The sequence below is a fragment of the Staurois parvus genome, unplaced genomic scaffold, assembly GCF_062004578.1.
Source record: "Staurois parvus isolate SC_StPar_1 unplaced genomic scaffold, SC_StPar_1.0 ptg000668l, whole genome shotgun sequence".
NCBI lineage: Eukaryota > Metazoa > Chordata > Amphibia > Anura > Ranidae > Staurois > Staurois parvus.
This window is the reverse complement of record NW_028318464.1, coordinates 3,338,726-3,359,236: the sequence shown is the minus strand read 5'-3', so window position 1 is coordinate 3,359,236 and position 20,511 is coordinate 3,338,726.

Genomic DNA, 20,511 nt, shown 5'->3' with positions numbered 1-20,511 from the left:
CGCTAACCTAGATTCCATCTCCACTTTGCAGGTGATTGTTGTAGGGGATTTCAATTTGATTTTTTCCCCCCATAAAGACAGGAAGTCCCTTTTTGAGTCCACCCCCTCGAAGCGGCAATGCTCCTCTTCAAAATCTTTTCGTAGATTGATAAGGGAACATCGTCTCTTTGACGCTTGGCGGATTAAACATCCCCTCCATAAACAATTCACTTTCTACTCCACCCCTCACCGTAGTTTCTCCCGCCTGGATCACTTTTTTATCTCTGCCCCACTGCTTCCGCTCCTGGTTTCTTCCGAAATCAATCCCATCACTTGGTCTGACCATGCCTCTCTGACTTTAAACCTTTTATTTCCTCCGGTCATTCTCAAACCATGTCATTGGCGCCTTAATGAGACTTTTCTTTCCACAGATCATCTTAGAGATGAGTTGTCCCAGGGACTTGACACCTATTTTGCCCACAATGTTGGCTCCGTAAGCTCTTCCTCAACTCTGTGGGAGGCCCACAAGGCAGTCTTTCGAGGACTCTGTATTTCTATGGGTTCTCGTTTAAAAAAGTCTTCGGCGAGTGCTAGAGCCTCTCTCATACATCAACTGGTTTTGGCGGAGCGACGGTTGTTGGCCAAGCCGTCCATTTCTGGACTCCGGAGGGTAACATCTCTACGGGACCGAATTAAAGTTCTCGACTCCAATAAGACTGCACAATCCCTCTTGTGGATTAAGCAGAAATTTTACGAATTTTCTAACAAGCCCCATCGTATGTTGGTCAATCGACTCAAAGCTCAGTCGTGTTCTGCGTTACCTGATCTTTTAATGCAACCAAATGGAAACCCTACCTATGACCCCCGGGTCATGGCAACCCTTTTTGGCTCATTTTATGAGAAACTGTATAATTGTCTGTCCCCAGATCTTCATCCACCCCTCACACAGTCATCGTTTGATCGTTTTTTTGACCCCCTGTCACTTCCGAGACTATCATCCTCAGACATTGCTACCCTTAATGCTGATATTACGCTAGAGGAATTATTGGACACAATTAAACATCTCCCCTCTCGTAAAGCCCCGGGTCCGGACGGACTGCCTTACTCCTACTATAAATCCTTTATTGGTATCCTGGCCCCTCATCTCCTCTCTTTTTATCAAGATCTTTTCAAGGGGATCACACCCCAGACTGATTTCTCCCGGGCATATATCTCGGTTATCCCTAAACCCGATAAAGATCATTCTATTGTGGACAACTACCGCCCCATTGCCCTACTCAATTCCGACTACAAGATTTTCACTAAAATTTTGGCCAATCGATTGTCCAGAATTATTTCCAACCTCATACATAGGGACCAAGTGGGCTTTGTACCTGCCAGACATGCTGCAGATAACACCAGGAGATCCATTGATCTGATTGACTTGGTTAATCGATCCTCCACCCCTACTGTGTTATTGAGCTTAGATGCTCAAAAAGCTTTCGACCGTTTAAGTTGGCCTTACATGTTCAGGGTCTTGGAGAAATTTGGTTTTAGGGGCCCATTTGTAGCAGCCTTGAAGGCCCTTTATTCGTCCCTCTTTTCGCAGGTCAGATTAGCTTCTTTTCTTTCACTCCCCTTTCGGATGTCAAATGGCACACATCAGGGTTGCCCACTCTCTCCTTTGCTGTTCATTCTTTGTCTGGAACCACTAGCTATCGCCATCAGGTCGAATCCAGATATTCGCGGGATACAATCCCATTCCCATGAGTACAAATTATTGTTGTTTGCTGATGACATCCTCCTTACACTTACGTGTCCCCATACCTCCTTACCAATTTTGCATAAGACCCTGAAACAATTTGGGGCTATATCAGGCTACAAAGTCAACACGTCCAAAACTGAGGCACTCCCAATACATGTCCCACCTGCCGTTTTATCTTCACTTCAGGAAGCCTTTCCCTACCGGTGGTGCACCCATTCTTTAAAATATTTAGGTACTAATCTTACTTCCTCTTACCAATCCATATATGAAGCCAATTTCCCTCCACTATTTATAGCAATTTCTCGCTCTCTGAAACACTGGGATGCCCTGCCCATCTCTTTTCTCGGACGTATTAAAAATGACCGTGTTACCAAAACTTTTATATTTGTTTGCAACCCTCCCCATCCCCGTTCCTATGTCCAAACTGCACTCCCTTCAAAAATCTTTCTTGCATTTCATTTGGCATAACAAGCGGCACAGGATTGCACGTTCTGTTTTGCTCTCTCCGCGCACTAGGGGGGGTTTGGGGGCGCCGGATATAATAACATACTATTATGCAACTCACCTTCGTTTTCTCTTGTCATGGTCTACCCATCATCCTCCCAACACTTGGACTGAGATCGAATCTTTGCAACTGTCCCCAACTCATCCATGCTCCCTCCTTTGGTCGACCTCAGCAGTGGATGTCTCATCCTTCCGCCACCTATTCCTTGGTCCCATGCACTTTTCTATGACTGTTTGGCAGAAATGTAAGGCTAAATTTTCACTGGCCTCTGACTGCTCCCCACTGACAAATATTCTCTATAATCCTAACCTTCCAGACAATATGGCCATATCCCGGATGTCCCTCTGGGTAGTAGCTGACCTTTTTCAACTGCGTCACTTGATTCACCCGGTGACTCGTAAGTTATACTCATTCGCGGATCTTCAGAAAAAAGCTCTTTTACCTCCCCAACATTTTTATATTTACCTTCAAATACGCCACTTTTTTTCTACCTTATCACCCTTATTGATTCTGGGGAAGCCTACTCCCTTCGAACGTTTATGTATGCAGGGTCCCCATCAAAGGGGTATTATCTCTAATACTCATAAGCTTCTTATGGATGCCCCCCCTTTAGCCAATGACACTCACCTCTACATGTGTAGGTGGTCTCAATTTGTACAATGTGATATTGATTTATTAACGTGGAAGAAACTTTGGGAAAATGCATCTAGATCTTCTGTCTGTGTGGTTTTTCAGGAAAATATATACAAGATCATGATGTTATGGTACAAAACACCTGAAGTTCTCCATGCTTATAATCCGAGTGCTTCTCCTGTCTGCTGGCGCTGTAGTAGAGACCTGGGTTCTCTCTATCATATTTTTTGGACATGCAGCTCCATTATTCCTTTTTGGGAAGAGGTCCGCTCCTTGTTGCAATCGTTGTTACATATCTCTCTCCCACTTGACCCATTACATTTTTTGCTGGGTTTACCATTCCCGGGTCTACCTAAACCATCCAGAAAACTTGCTGTACATGTTCTGACCGCAGCCAGGAGAAGCATTCCTATGTGTTGGTTATCTTCTACTCCCCCTTCATTGCAGACTTTGTACAAAATTATTGCTGATGTAAGACAGATGGAATATTTGACTGCATTACATGGTTGTTCGTTTGCTGTGTTTGAGATGATTTGGTGCCCGTGGGATTCCTTCACTTCCTCTATGCCGACCTAAAATAAAAGGCCCTGATAATTTCCACACTGTTATTATATGATTCAACTGATCCTGACCCTTTGTAGTTTTGCCATCGATGTATATCTCTGTTATGTTTATTTTCTTTCCCATATACTCTTTTACTGTACTGTTTGTACTTGCATGAAAACCAATAAAAATTGTTATTAGTAAAAAAAAAAATATTGTTTAGGTCTTGTGGAACCCCTTCTAAATTATTATTATATTTACAGCCCACTCATTAACATGATCCGTAAGTTGTACAGAGTGTTACATAAAAGAGAAAATGATATGGAATATCTAGAGTATTTGACAGCCATGGGGGGTCATTTTTAAAATCTCCATGCTCAATATGACTAAATTATTTTCAGTAATACTCAAAGCACGAAACAAATAATAATGGGCAAACAAATGTGGAAATTGGAGCACCCGCTAACATTGGTAGCAAGTAGAGAAAAGTATACTTACATTGGAGGTCAGTGGAGAAAAGTTTCCTCATATTGGTTGTCAGCGGAGAAAAGTACAGTATACTTACTTGGTAGTCAGTGTGTAGGCAGGGTCTACTGCACGCGTGCATGTGGGATAACACCTCGCCCGAAGGTGTGCTCACCAGACATGTATAGTGGTTTTGTACATCATGGTTAGGGTTTAAAATTACAATTTTAAAAACAATGTTCTTTTTTTTGGTGGCTAAATATAAAATGTTGTATATTTTGTGTTTAGGCCAGCAGGTGGAGTTTTAGACTCCTTTTCACAGGTTTATCTGAAGAATTCGATGGAGGACAACCTTGGTTGAGAAATAATCTAATAGGGATAATAGGGACAATCAGTGTACAGATCTCGCTGCTACACTGTTAATGAAATATTAGAAATTTGAAAGTTCTTTATGAGCACATTTATTGCCCTAAACGTATTTGTTGTAGGTGGAAATTTGCACATTTTTGTTTTAATTTTCAAAGCATTGTTGTGATATATGTCAAGCTTCTCAAGTTTCCATACAGTATTTTCCCTCAAAGTCCCTCTTCTGCCTCCTACCTTTGCAGAAGCCAGTCAGTAGGGATTGTTGCACAACTCTGTACATTGGAGCCTATAAGAGCACTCCACTAAAGAGTATGAACTCTCTATATATAGTGAGACCACTATTAATGGTAAAATAACCTAATGATCCTGAAAGCAATACAGACTTCACTTCCTTTATGCACTTGTTGGTGTTAGTGCTCTTTTAATTGTTGTCCCTCCTGTAGTGATCTATTGGTTGGAGATATGCCTGTTGTGGGTGGGACCCAGTGCACTTGAGGTATGGGAGCGGTACACAACTGATCAGCAAAGATGTATTGCTGTGCTTGATTTGTAACAAAGAGCCCTCTGCAGGGCTGAAAGTGATTCTAAAGGTTCCTTCTTTTTTTTTGTAAAATATCAAACATGCCTTTACTTACCCACTGTGTGCAGTGGTTTTGCACAGAGCAGTTCTGGATCTTCCTCTTCTCGGATCCCCTGCAGGCTCTCCTGGCTTCTCCTGTCTGACGTGTGCCCCCACAGCATGCAGCTTGGTATGGGAGCACCTGCTGTTCCATGTGTCCATTCACACACAGAGCCTTGGCTTGGCCATGCCCCCTCTCTCTCCTCATGCCTGACTGGCTGTGATTGACAGCAGCGGTAGCCAATAACTCCCACTTGCTGTCTCAGCCAATGAGGAGGCAGAGACCCAGGACAGCCGAGGTTGTCATTCACATTGCCGGATCGCGATGAGGCTCAGGTAAATATTCTGCACACAGAAGGTTTTTTACCTTCATGCATCCTATGTAAAAAACCTTCAATCTTTACAACCACTTGAACTTACAGGGTAGTGAGTGAGGACACTTGGGAGCAGACAGAGAAACCTTGATTTCCCCCTCACCTAGCAGGTTCCGTGGCATGGTTTAGACTCTGGGCCTATGGAGGATCTCCCTTGTGTGAGAGGAAGCTCATCACTATTGCTGGCATTCTCAGATTTACAAACTCTGTTTGCAGTTGTCTAACATTCCAGTCTACCAAATTATACCTGAAAGGAAAGATGGACCCATTAAAACTTGTGACCCTAATAATATAGTTACATAGCTATTCTGACTGAAAAAAGACAAAATTCCATCCAGTTCAACCATAAAAAAAAAAGTTATAATCCTATACCCACAGTTGATCCAGAGGAAGGCAAAAAACCCAGCAAAGCATGATCAAATTTGCTCCTGCAGGGGAAAAAATTCCTTTCTGATCCCCCGAGAGGCAATCGAATATTCCCTGGATCAACGTTACCTATTAATGTTAGTATCCAGTTATATTCTGTGTATCCAAGAAAGAATCCAGGCCTTTTTTAAAGCAATCCACTGAGCTGGCCAGAACCAACTCTTGAGGGAGTCTGTTTTACATTTTCACAGCTCTCGCTGTGAAGACACCTTTCCATGTTTGGAGATTAAATTTCTTTTCCTCCAGACGTAAAGAGTGCCCCCTTGTCCTCTGTGATGACCTCAGGGTGAATAACTCTACACCGAGTTCACTATATGAACCACTGATGTATTTATACATGTTGATCATATCCCCCTTTAATCTCCTCTTCTCAAGAGGGAATAAATTCAGTTCCTTTAATCTTTCCACATAGCTGAGCTCCTCCATGCCTCTTATCAGTTTGGTTGCCCACTTCTGTATTTTCTCCAGTTCCCCAATGTTCTTTTGTGAATTGGTGCCCAAAACTGAACTGCATATTCCAGATGAGGTATCACTAATGATTTGTACAGGGGTAAAATGATATCTCTCTCTCTGGAGTCTATCCCTCTTTCAATACAAGAGAGGATTTTGCTTGCTTTAGAAACCGCAGCTTGGCATTGCATGCCATTATTAAGCTTGTGATCTACCAGAACTCCCAGATCCTTCTCCACCATTGAGTCCCCCAGTTGTACCCCCCCCCCCAGTATGTATGATGCATGCATATTCTTAGCCTCCAAGTGTATAACCTTACATTTATCAACATTAAATCTCATTTGCCACATAGTTGCCCAATTAAACAGTGCATTCAGGTTGGCTTACGAGTTGGAGACATCCTGTAAGGACGTTATTCCACTGCACAGCTTGGTGTCATCTGCAAAGACATAAATGGTATTTATAATCCCAGACCCTATATCGTTTATAAATATATTAAAATGTAAGAGTCCCAACACTGAACCTTGGGGTACACCACTGACAACCCTAGACCATTCAGAGTATGAATCATTAACCACTACTCTCTGAATATGATCTTTTAGCCAGTTTTCTATGCATCTACATACAGATTTTTCCAAGCCTGTAGACTTTACCTTACACATTAGCCATCCCTCTGTTCAAGGTTTTGCTCACCTCCTCATAAAAATCAGATTTGTTTGACAACTTCTGTCTTTCATGAATCCATGCTGTCTGTTGCTTAAAATATTTTTTTCCAGCAAGAACTCATCTATGTGGTCTTTTATTAAACTCTCCAGTATCTTCCCAACTATAGAAGTTAAACTAACAGGTCTATAATTACTTGGTAAAGATTTTGACCCCTTTTTAAATATTGGCACCACATTGGCCTTACGCCAATCCAGTGGAACTATGCCAGTCATTAAAGAGTCCCTAAAAATTAGAAACAATGGCTTTGAAATGACAGAGCTCAATTCTTTAAGGCTGTATTCCATCCAGTCCAGGTGCTTTATTCACCTTTATTCTGTCTAAATAATTTTGGATCATATCAATTGTGAGCCAATGTGGATCATCTGGAGCAGTGTCAATACCATGCCCATTATGGACAAGAGCTCTCCCATGCTCCTTTGTATACACAGAGCTGAAGAAGGTATTTAATAAATTTGCCTTCTCTTTGTCCCCAGTCACCCACTTTAGATTATTTTTTTAATGGGCCTACATGCTCGGACTGGACCTTTTTAATATATATATGGAGATGACAGTGGTTTGGATGACATTTTCAAATTTTCATTGATTGGAACAGGTAAATGCACCAGACACTCAGACAATGAGAGACTTCCCTGTTCCAAAATCAGATCCTACTTGCCCTTTAAATTGTATTATAAACAAAAGACAGAGCAATATTCATCTTTAGCCCATGTCATAAGAAATTTCTTTGTCTGTTCAAGAATCTGAAAGCAATTATTCAGAGAATACACAACGTTCTGAGCCATGTTTCCCAGTTGTAAATATTGAGACAAGGCCACCCAAAGCAACTTAGGCCTCAACAGAGACTCACTTATGATGCCGCTTAGGGCATAGCACCCAAGAAGCTATCTGTCTAAATGGTGGCACCCTATCCCTGACTCAGTCAATTGTGAATGGAAGTGTTGGGATATAGCTTTTGCATACAACTCTGCTGTTTGTTAAAGATATACCATGTGAAAAATCTACAGCTGATATAAATACTTATATTGTGTAATACTTTTTGGATCTTGTAAAGTTTACTTTTCCCCAAATAAAGACTGTCCCCTGAACCCAGCTTCTGGTTTAAGGGATGCTCCTTTCCGTTGCAGGGTACTGTAGTGCCACTCTTTCATATGTGCTCCTGGGATTGGACTACAGGGAACATGTTGATGTGTGCCTACATGCACAGTCAGACCAGAGATGACTAAGAAAAAAGACATGGGGCATGCAAACTGGTTCAAGGCAGGATGGGATTTGTACCCCCCTGAATTAATCTGAATAGTAGATAGCAATAGCAATTATGTTTTTTGTATGCTCACTCTGACAAGAAGTGTGGGGAAGTAGCACACAGGTAATAGGACAATGGGGATATGTACAGAGACAAAAGTACTTATGAAATGTTTAGGAAGAGATTGTTTATTATGCCCAACTCGATTAATAAGTACTGATATGTTGGCCTTCAAAAAGAAAAAAAATTTTTTGTACTACATAGGTTATATGAAATTAACCTATATGCTTCTGTTTGGGAAGACCCAAATATTTAAGTGGGAGTTACAATTTTAGAGACATTTGCTATGTATTGTGCAGGTGTTCAGCAGAACTGGTTCACTTTGCAAAACCAAAATATTCATCTTTTATCAGTAATTGTTTACTACTTTGCATAGATTGTTTTCTGCCATAAGAGGACTCAGTTCCTAACAGCTGGCTAGCAATGGATTTCAGACTATCACAATATAGTCATGGCAATTCACCTCTGTGAGAGGTCTATGAAAAAGGGAGACATATTCCAGGAGCTAGTCTGCACAGTGTGTGACAGGGGAATGTTCTGCAATGCAGTCTGGAAAAAAGGAGATCGGCAAGATAATTTTCTGGAAGAAGTCAGCTGAGAAATACTTCAGAGGAATCTTATAGGAACCTCCAGTCACATTTCTGTTTCTTCAGTGCCTAAAGAACAGCACAGAGAAGTTGTAGCAGATTCCACCATTTGTCCTGTCTGCATAGAAGGACTGATGAGAAGTGACTGCTGCATTGCAAGTGCCACATGGTCTCTTCAAAGTAGTTCATTGTGTTACAGTGACTATCAGATTTTTAAAATTGCTTTATTCTGCTGCAATATACAGTCAGGTCCATAAATATTGGGAGATCGACACAATTCTAACATTTTTGGCTCTATACACCACCACAATGGATTTGAAATGAAACTAACAAGATGTGCTTTAACTGCAGACTGTCAGCTTTAATTTCAGGGTATTTACATCCAAATCAGGTGAACGGTGTAGGAATTACAACAGTTTGCATATGTGCCTCCCACTTGTTAAGGGACCAAAAGTAATGGGACAATTGGCTTATCAGCTGTTCCATGGCCAGGTGTGTGTTATTCCCTCATTATCCCAACAACAATGAGCAGATAAAAGGTCCAGAGTTCATTTCAAGTGTGCTATTTGCATTTGGAATCTGTTGCTGTCAACTCTCAAGATGAGATCCAAAGAGCTGTCACTATCAGTGAAGCAAGCCATCATTAGGCTGAAAAAACAAAACAAACCCATCAGAGAGATAGCAAAAACATTAGGTGTGGCCAAAACAACTGTTTGGAACATTCCTAAAAAGAAGGAATGCACTGGTTAGCTCAGCAACACCAAAAGAGCCGGAAGACCACTGAAAACAACTGTGGTGGATGACCGAAGAATTCTTTCCCTGGTGAAGAAAACACCCTTCACAACAGTTGGCCAGATCAAGAACACTCTCCAGGAGGTAGGTGTATGTGTGTCAAAGTCAACAATCAAGAGAAGACTTCAACAGAGTGATTACAGAGGGTTCACCACAAGATGTAAACCATTGGTGAGCCTCAAAAACAGGAAGGCCAGATTAGAGTTTGCCAAATGACATCTAAAAAAGCCTTCACAGTTCTGGGACAACATCCTATGGACAGATGAGACCAAGATCAACTTGTACCAGAGTGATGGGAAGAGAAGAGTATGGAGAAGGAAAGGAACTGCTCATGATCCTAAGCATACCACCTCATCAGTGAAGCATGGTGGTGGTAGTGTCATGGCGTGGGCATGTATGGCTGCCAATGGAACTGGTTCTCTTGTATTTATTGATGATGTGACTGCTGACAAAAGCAGCAGGATGAATTCTGAAGTGTTTCGGGCAATATTATCTGCTCATATTCAGCCAAATGCTTCACAACTCATTGGACGCCGCTTCACAGTGCAGATGAACAATGACCCAAAGCATACTGCAAAAGCAACCAAAGAGTTTTTTAAGGGAAAGAAGTGGAATGTTATGCATTGGCCAAGTCAATCACCTGACCTGAATCCGATTGAGCATGCATTTCACTTGCTGAAGACAAAACTGAAGGGAAAATTCCCCAAGAACAAGCAGGAACCGAAGACAGTTGCAGTAGAGGCCTGGCAGAGCATCACCAGGGATGAAACCCAGCGTCTGGTGATGTCTATGCGTTCCAGACTTCAGGCTGTAATTGACTGCAAAGGATTTGCAACCAAGTATTAAAAAGTGAAAGTTTGATTTATGATTATTATTCTGTCCCATTACTTTTGGTCCTTTAACAAGTGGGAGGCACATATGCAAACTGTTGTAATTCCTACACCGTTCACCTGATTTGGATGTAAATACCCTCAAATTAAAGCTGACAGTCTGAAGTTAAAGCACATCTTATTCATTTCATTTCAAATCCATTGTGGTGGTGTATAGAGCCAAAAATGTTAGAATTGTGTCGATGTCCCAATATTTATGGACCTGACTGTAGAACTGCCATATATTATGTTATGTGTTACTGTATATTAAAGAAAGACTGTTCAGCTACATAATGAGGATACATATAGACAATTGCTTACAATAATGTCTGCTGGATAAAGGTATCTTTCTGGAAAGAGGCTTTCTCAAGGTGGATCATCTTAAAGAGACTGCACATCTTTGGTATCTTAAAGAAACAGTATGTCAGTTACTACTTTGTTGCTTTAATAAGGAATTTGGTAAAAACACAATTGTTCACTGTCTTAATGCAGACCTGTGAACCCACCAAGGGACAACTTTGAGACCTATATCATAGTTAGCATAGCTTGATAGGGGAAAGTGAACTGCGCATCCCATAGGAGCCGCTAGTAAACATATTCCTATTTCTTCCACTTAGAGAACAAGCAGCCCTGCACACACTTTCTTTCCCTTGCTCCATGGAACAGTCTAGATTTTTTATTAGGAACATTGAACTTGGGTAGGGAGAGAGAGCATGGGATACCCCAGTAAACTAAAACTGAATAACTTGAAGACTCCTCAACTTTCTAGCTGCAAAGTACAAGAAGAAATGTCCCACAGGATCTCTAAGCTGATGGTGACTAGCACTCCTTCCAGAGTTTTAAAACTACAGACAGTCACTAACTCTTCAGCACTGGGGACACTTACTCACAAAGCCACATCAACATCGGTTGCCTCTTGCTAATGTCCACCAGGCTGTTCCTCCAGACCCAACTTGATCCCTGGACTCAAGATTGCGAATAGGTCCCCCAGCTAAGTGTAACTGGGACCTCAGTGTCTTTCTAATGGCTCTTTGTAGAAATCACAGTGGTCTCTTCCAGCAGGATTAGACCCAGGAACTCTGAACCTTGCTGCTCAGTGCTCAGACTATTTATGGGCTCTCTCAGCATCATCTGGGCACACCTCCCCAGGGATTGGCTGGAATTCCATAAATATTCAGGCTGCATGCCGTGCTCCTCCTCCCACTATTATTCTAGAGTCCTCTAGATAACAGGGGGGAGAGCAGCAGTTTGTGAGACACTGAGCAGCCCTAATTAAACAGCCTCCGCTCCACTGATTACAGTGGAGCCAACTAAGTTAACCAATCAGCTTATACTACAATAGGAGAGTGCTACACCATAGCACAATTGTTGATGTTGTAATGCCAATACAGCTGCTGCTGAGTACATTAGCATATTGTTTACTACAGTCTTTCTTACTGTGATGTAGGATTTTGAGTGTGTCAGATTCAAACATATAAAAACCAACATCTATAGGTGCAATCCATATCTATATCTACGTTGCTTTCTTGATCATTAGAATAGGGTCCACTCTGTACAGAGATGCCTTAACAATAAAATGTGACTATCCCATAAATTTGCAAATCCATGCAAACTGAAACCTCTCTTTGTTTTTTAAATACCGAAAACTAATTTTGATTCAGTTTTAGCATCATACTGTGGCAGAAAAAAAGGCAGAGGCACATAATTATTTAGGATATTAAGTCTGATATTATGTAATAAGTTAATACTGAATAGAAGCACAGTGGCTTAATGGTTAGCACTTCCGCCTGCACTATTAGCACTATATAAGTACCTGAAATAAATAAATAGAAAAAAAAGTAAAGAGTTTTATTTAGAGATTTTAGTTGTTCCTCATAATAACATAACATACTGTGTTTCCTTTAACTCCAATTTGTGTTTTGATAAGGCTGTAGTTAATATACTGTACTTCAATATCATAATATTGTATTGTCTGTATAAAAAGTGGATATTTCAATAGAATAAACCTGTACATATAGGAATAAGTTTTACACATCATTTTATAAAATATAGGCTTAATAGGCACTGCTCCGCCTTACATTTCCCTTCTACTCATCACTACATCAGCGCAACCAAAGCCAGCAATGCATTCTCCCTTTACATTAATAAAATTTTTACTGTGCGGTGGCAGGAAATGCATTTTCAGTTCATCTGCTGCAGCTATTAGATTACCAGGAAATTGCTGTTTGGCCAGGGGCCAGCACTGTTACTTAAAGGCCAACACACCCAAAGGAAGAAGACAAGTGATAGAGAAAGAGAGAGAGAGGATGCAGGGCAGGGTGGTGCACAGTCTAATGGAAAGGATGCTGAGTACAGCAGACGAAGGATTTAAAGGAGGAAGAGGTTTCCCTAGTATCACACCGATAATGCTGTGAGTGTTCCTTGTTACAATGCTTCAGTGTAGCTAAAGAGCGTAGCATTGGCAGCAAAATAACATGACTAGCTAATTAAAGGATCAGTGACCTAAAACACACAAGCAGCTCCAGGCAATTTGTTTGCTGGTGCTGTGCTGATGCTGGGAGTATGCGGGGGAGCCAAGTCCCTGTCCCTGTATCCCATGCTATAATAAAAGCAGACATACCATAATGAGAAATGCTTAGTCAGAAAATGAAAGATGCAATGTTATATAAACACCATTTACAATGTAATAAGAAATCACGGTGTAGCTTCTATTAAGTACCCTGTTTCCCCAAAAAAGACTTATTTGTGATCAGAGCTTTTTTTCAGCCAGATTATTATGGAACGCTGTTTTACCACCTCCGACACTGGCTCTGTGCACACCAATATCTACTGTCTCTTATAAACACAGAAGCGCAGCTTCTCTTGTAAGTGACAGCACCATCGGCTCCCACAGAACCTCCCTACTTCTGTACTCACTGTGGGACAGGGAAGGAACAGATATCTGCGGGCGCAGTGTGCAGTGTGTTTAGGGGCAGGGCATCTCGTATTGCAGCCTAATGCATGGAAGCCAATGCCCCAGGGGGGATCGCTGGCCAGTGGGGCAGAGGCAGAACAGTGAGTGCGCTTGGTGCACTGTGTGGGAAGATAGGACCCCAAATGGGAGTTACTATAGAAAGGCGCCTGCTGCTGACAGCTGTGTTTTGCAAAGCTAGCAAACCATATAAGGCCAGTGGAGGGGGGATTTGCAAAGGTGAGCAGCAGTCAGATGTTGCGGAGGTAAATTGACAGATGAGTTGCAGACAGGGTGCATACGTGAGCTGCGGCTGGGGGGGTGCAGAGGTGAGCTGAGTTGCAACCGACCTCTGCACCCCCCGGCCACAGCTCAGCTCTGCATCCCCTGTCCGCCACTCACCCGTGCACCCTGTGTGTGGCTCATCTCTGCACCCTGTCTGAAACTCATCTGTCAATTCACCTCTGCAACACCTGACTGCAGCTCACAACTGTCAGCAGCCGGCCTTTTCTATCGTAACCGTCATCCACAACTGCCTGCAGCTCACCTCTGCACCCCCTGTCCACACCTGGACATTAAAAACATAAAACCTACCCCGAAAATAAGACCTAGTGTGTTTTTTTGAGCCAAAAAAAATATAAGACAGTGTCTTATTTTCAGGGAAACACAGTAAGTGGGTGTTGCTTCATGGTATATGGCTTATAGGCTTCCACCTTTCCCTCTTTGCTATGGTTTAGACAAAATAGGATCTAGTGGTAATCTAAAGAGATTGTGTGAGTAAAATAAGCCCCATTATTTGTGTCATTTCCAGCAATGATAACCCCCAGCATGTCTCAGGGTCAGCTACAACCCTCGGCAGTTGTCTGGGACAGCAATGATAACACCCAGTTACTGTCAAGTCCAGCATTAATAACCCCAGGCAAGCAGTAATCCTCTGCAATAACCCCCAGTAAGAGTCAGGGCCAGAAATAACCCCCAGTATTGGTGTTCAGTAGTTTTACTTACATGAGCACCCACTCCAGCAAAGCTTCCTCTTTCCCACACTGATGCCAGAAATATAATTTATCTGTCAGGCAGGAGATCATTCCATCCAAAACATTAAGGCAAAACAATTGCAGCCAGTGTGCTGGATTGCATAGCATTCCTGGAAACGGGCAGTGGTGTATTTAGTTCATGTACTGTCCTAGGCAACACTAAAATTGGGCGCCCCGAGCCCCACCACCCAATTCATTGAAACACAGTGTGGCTCGGCCCTGCCCCCACTCCCTCATCACTGGATTTGATTGATAGCAGCAACAGCCAATGGATCCCCCTGCTCTTACTGAGTCTAGTGTTGTGGGAAAGAGAGGGTAGCGCTGCTGCTCTTGGGCACAGTACTGGATCAAGATCAGGCTCAGGCAGATATATGGGGGGACAAAAGGATAAGTTCACCTTTTGACAAAAATAATAAATGCACATGTTTTTGCAGTAAAAAAATAATTTATTTTGCATTTATTATTTTTTGCTGCAGGAGCCTATAAAGCATTACACCAGGGATCAGCAGATTGCGGTTCCATGCAGGTTTCCTTCAGACCTGTCAGTATATCATCCTGTATGGGAAAGCAGATATACTGACAGGAAAAATCAATGAACTAACACAGCGTTCAACAGTGCAGTGATAATTCATTGAGAACTACAAGCCGACAGCCACTAAGGCTGTTGGGACTTGTAGTTTTCTCATTCACAAAGGACTGTGAATGAAGACTATTTTTTTTTTATTTTGACAGCTAGCAGGAGGAGAAGATCCCCCGCTAGCTGTCAAAGTGGGAGAGCGGGGGCCGGTCCATTCATATAATGTTACATATTGCACCCTGAAAATGGGTGTAACATGTAACATGGTATGAAAAATGAACTTATCCTTTAAATATCTATTGACAATGACCATAACCAAAAGGAGATTCCCATGGTCCACGAGCCATTTTGTCCTGTTTAATAGGCCAGTCATTTTTCAGTAAAACAAACTGTGGTGACAAAGAAACAAGCGCAAATAGGTTGTGCATAACCCCTACCTACCTAAAGACCTGAGAACCCCTTGGGTATAGGGTGGTGAGGAAGAGCCTGTGCATTTCAACAATGGGTTGATGTTTTAAAATGGGAGTATGGTCCCAGCAAGGGTTCCCTTGCACTAGACTTGGGTTGGAGAAACTGCACTCTATAATGGAGTGTAAACTTACTTTCAGAAATAGTATGGGTCCAAAACCCTTTATTACTTCACTAAACAACAGATGGATAAAAAATGTATAAATCTCCAGTACAGTAAATTTGCTTATTACTACCGTTTATCTAGTTCACGTAAACAAAAATAATTGCCAAGAAGTCTAGGAAGTTAGATACTGGCCATAGCGAATGGTGTGTCTAACAGTCAAGGCTAGTTATAACTTCTGTAGCACCCTCCTAGTCAGCTAGGGGGAGCTAGACTCCAATTGTTAGAAAGGAGGGCTGAGTAGCAGCCTGGGTGTGATAGCTAGCAGGGGCCAACTTGCAGTCAGAGCTGAGAGGCTCTAGAATTTCCCCCTGCTCTAGAACTTTGGCAAAAGGTCTAGGAGCAGTGGGTGGATCTGAGGCTAGTCTGTACTCTTGGAGGATCCTGGCCAATCCCCAACAGGAGGCTTGGCAAGGGGCCAGGACAACCTTTAAGAGTAACCTAGCCTGCTCAGCAGCAGGAGAGTTCAGGTGGATGCTAGAGAGGATGTGAGGCTGGAGGTAGGAGCCTTTGGGCCCAGATTGACAGGGGCTCACCTACAGGCATAGGAGATTGAATGGATGAAAGCTCAGACCCTCATTGGCCCCCAGAGTGAGGACCACCTGTGTAGTAGGGAAGGAGCGGCCCAGCTAGAAGGCCTGGTAGCAGCTACCAACCCAACAGCAACACAGAAGAAGGACTAAGTGGGTACCCCTGCACCCCATGGGCCAGATAGGGGAAGGAGGAACTCTAGTGGGCAGCTGGATTAGCCTGCCACCCAGGACTGGTTTACTATTTAGGTGGCAGACACTGGATCCCCTGCTCAGAGATTTCTCCAGACAGCTGGGTAAAGAAAAGGATTTATCTGGGGTGGTACTACAGGAGATGCTGGCTAGTTCTCTAGAACAGACTGATTGCTGTAACCACAGTACATAGTTCATGATGTTTTCCTAGGTTTCTTAGTTCCATTAGACATCCCGTACACCCCTTACCCTATCCAAGTTGAAATCCCCTTAATAAATATCAAAAAACAAGCTCAATGACTGGTTACCAACTCGTGAGTGCAAGTTAGTGTGGAAATGCATGTTGCCTGGCTGTGCAGGACTATAGGGGGACCCAAAACTTCAGCAACTCCAAAGGGGGTAGTGCTATACTTACATAGGCCACTCACTTTCAATTGATCCTGAAGCTAGCACATACTATGTGTTGCTTATATACTAGATGTGGACTGGATGAACAAGACTACCTACTTAGATTCATTGGTAACACATCTACAATGAGAAAAGGGTGATTAAACACAGAGCTAAAGCTAGTACTGCTTTTTGTATTACAGATACAATATGGCACAGCCTCATGTTGTTCCATCATTAAAGTGAAGGATAATAATGACTCAGTGAAGGACAGTAATGGGTTGATTTACTAAAGGCAAATAGACTGTGCATTTTGCGGAGTGAATTTGCACTGTGCAAGATCAGTTTCTCCAGATCTTAGTAAATGAGCAAAAGCTTTGTTTACTTCCATTACCCAATCATGTGCAAGCAAAAATGCTGGTTTTTTTTAAGTTTTGCTTGCACGTGATTTGGTATTTTTTGCAGAGTGAAGTTTTACCTCATTTACTAAGCTCTGGAGCAACTGCACTTGAAGAGTGCAACTACACTTTGCAAAGTGCACAGTCTATTTGCCTTTAGTATATGAAACCCCGATGACTCAAAGTCCACAAAATTGTAAATGTAAATATTTGTGTGTGGCCAGATCCATTTTGATCCCATCATCCAGTGCTCAGGTTGGAGACTTCCATCTGGAACTGTAAAGGTTCTCTATGTTCTTAAGGGAAATAGCTGCAAGGCTGGTTACCCAGCAGTAGGAAACCCATCCATACTTTAAGCAATGGCTCTCTTGGAAACACACTTTGCTATCATGGGGCTGAACTGGTAAGTGGTCATTTGGAAGGGATTAGCCAGATAGTTCACCCTCCTAATCAAGAAAAAGAAGGAGTAAAGATCCTATGCTTAGCTTTACAGTACTGCAAAGGGATGGTGATAGGTGGGTTGAATGCAATTCTGGTTAAGAGCTCTTGGTGCCATAGTGACCAAGATATGTAAAAAACACAAATATTGTTCTGTCCTGTTAGTGTTCATACAGGATAAAATGGTAATTTTGGAAGGTTTTACTCATTTACTTAAAATTATGGATTCTCTCTTAAAAGATTCAAAACTATAGGGGTCAAAACAGGAGTGCATCACAATGAAGAAGGTGTCATCATCTCCTAAATGTTATGACATTACAAAACAAGACAACTTCCTTGACTGGGACGTTTTTTTTTTAAAGTTATGCTTATGTTGAGAGATTTTCTATCTTTGCAGCATAATCACCTAATGAAATTCCACTTGCTTTAATATAATTATGAGTTATTTTTTCCTGTAATTGTCCTTCCTGTGTCTCACAAAGTCATGGTATTGCATCTGTTCAGTGAGTAAGTAAACCACACACTATCATCCTATCCTATTTCAAAATGTTACATTTTAATTCTAGCTAAGCAATGTGGGTTATGCGCTATTGCAACATATTTAGTGATGGTTTTTTGCAATAAAGAGATCAGACAAAAGGAAATGAAAACTTTATTTACTGCTGTGGGGTTTATTAAAGTTTAACAGGAAGGCAATAACTTGATGAGAGGGCCTGCTATTTTTGGAAATGGCTAGAATGACAGTTCTTAAAATAGTTTGCTGGAACATCCAAATTTAATTACCTTGCTTATCACATGCTTCTGCTCAGATTCTGTTTTGGGAGTTGTGTAGGCAATTCAGGTCTACGTGCCAGCTGGGGATCCCTGGCATTCTGGGGAATTTGGGTGTCAGGTTTACACAATCTATGCCAACATGTCATTCTATATTTGTAAGATGCCATCTTTAGCACAATGGAATGCCCTTTCCAGGTTAACACATGTATAGCATTTTGTCAAATTCCATATAAATCTTGGCCAATACCAATCAGACCATGGACAGTATGAGGTTGATTTAATGAAACTGTAGAGTGCAAAATCTGATGCAGCTGTGCATGGTAGCCAATCAGCTTCTAACTTCAGCTTGTTCAATTATGCTTTGACAAAAAAACCTGTAAGCTGATTGGTTTCTGTGCAGAGCCAGATTTTGCACTCTCCAGGTTTAGCAAATCAGCCCCTTTATGTTCCTCAGTTTGTTGAATGTTGAAGAACAATTATGTTATTCCAAATAATGGAGTACAATAAAAAAATTGTGACTTGTAATTAAAATTGTCTATTCATCCTGTTCATCATTTGTACATGGCCTTCATTTGGGTAAGTATCAGATGGTCTACTTAGACCTTGATAGCTACAGCACATAGTTCTGTCAAATAAAGGAATAGACTAATGGGTTCCAGAGGTGTGTAAGGCACGACTTTAGCTGCTTCAAGTCCGGACACTTTCACCCCTTCCATTCCAGGCCACTTTTCAGCTTTCAGCACTGTCACACTTTGAGCGACAATTACTCAGTCATGCAACCTTGTAGCCACATGAAATGTTTATCATTTTTTGAGACAGATACAGATAGGGTATAGCAGTGATCAAGAAACTGGTATGGGGTATGGTGGTGATCAGGACACTGGTATGGGTTATGGCAATGTGATCCGCTGTGTCCGGGCATCTAATCACAGCAATCACATTGTAAACATGCCAAACCAAATGAAATGCCAAAGTAAATATTGGTTCTCTCTGTTCTCACACAGATCAGCTGTGAGAGCAGAGAGAATCATTGCTGCAGTCTATCAGTCTGCATGTACACTAACAGACTGCAGTGTCAGCCTGCCCCAGTATCCTTGATCATTGCTCCACTGTACTAATAATAAACAAAGCAGCCAGCATCTGTCATCTGTCCCAATGATACCAGTGCTCACAATAACACCGCCATACACCATACCAATGTTCTGATCACCGCCATACCCCATACCAGTACCCTTATCACCATCATAGACCATTCCAGTTGATTACTGGGTGCATGCGATGTGAGCAGCGCAGGAGCCACTGATGCAGCCTGATGTGCAAGTATGTTAGTTCGCGTCGGCACTGCTTCCAGTCCGCCGTTTATAGGCTGTGGGCAGATGGGACACAGAATTTTGTAATAGAGATATAGACTTTGGTATTATATTCAGCTCTTCAACTCTTCAACTCTTCAGTTGCAATCACCCTTCAAGTTTCATTTCATTTTTAGAATTTGAGCAAAATATTTGAACCACTATTGCTATCTTTACCTGCTAAAATACCTAAACTTGGAGCATGGATGATGTCATGGTCAGGCTCAAAGACCTGTAGCTATAGCAGTAGAGAAGCTCTTACTGACCAGCTGGATATGTGCACCAGCAGGTCACCCTGGCAGATGACACAGGCTCACCGGAGATGCAGAATCTTAGAACTAACGGGTGTTCACTAGACCTCCTGATGGTTTGAGATGGGTTATGCTGCAGGTCAATACCAGGTCGCTGTCCTCAGGATCGCCCCACCAGCAGGTGAGCAAGCCAGGGCCAGTATCAGATATAGCAAGTAGGGATCAAGCAGAAATGTAGTCAGTAAATAAGCCAAAGATTGGTAACAAGTGGTAGCAGGTTGGGATCAAGCAGATGTGTAGTTGTGGAACAAGCCAAAGCTCGGTAGCAATTGGTTGTGGAGATACAGATGGCAGCAGAAGCAACAAGAGCAAAACATTAGCTGGGGATGCAATCTGGCAAAGAGGAAGTGCAAAGGCATGGCTAAAATAGGACGTTCATGGGAGGAGAAACAAGCTTTAAGGCAAGATCATTCAAGGAATTGTCCAGTGAGCTTTTCAGCATCCCAGGTGGGTCAGCAAGAAGAGACAATGCTGGGCACAGCAGAGGTCATAGATTTAGACCTGGGTCCTGACAGATAAGGTGCATTTCATACTAAGAACAAATATATTTAAACAGGTA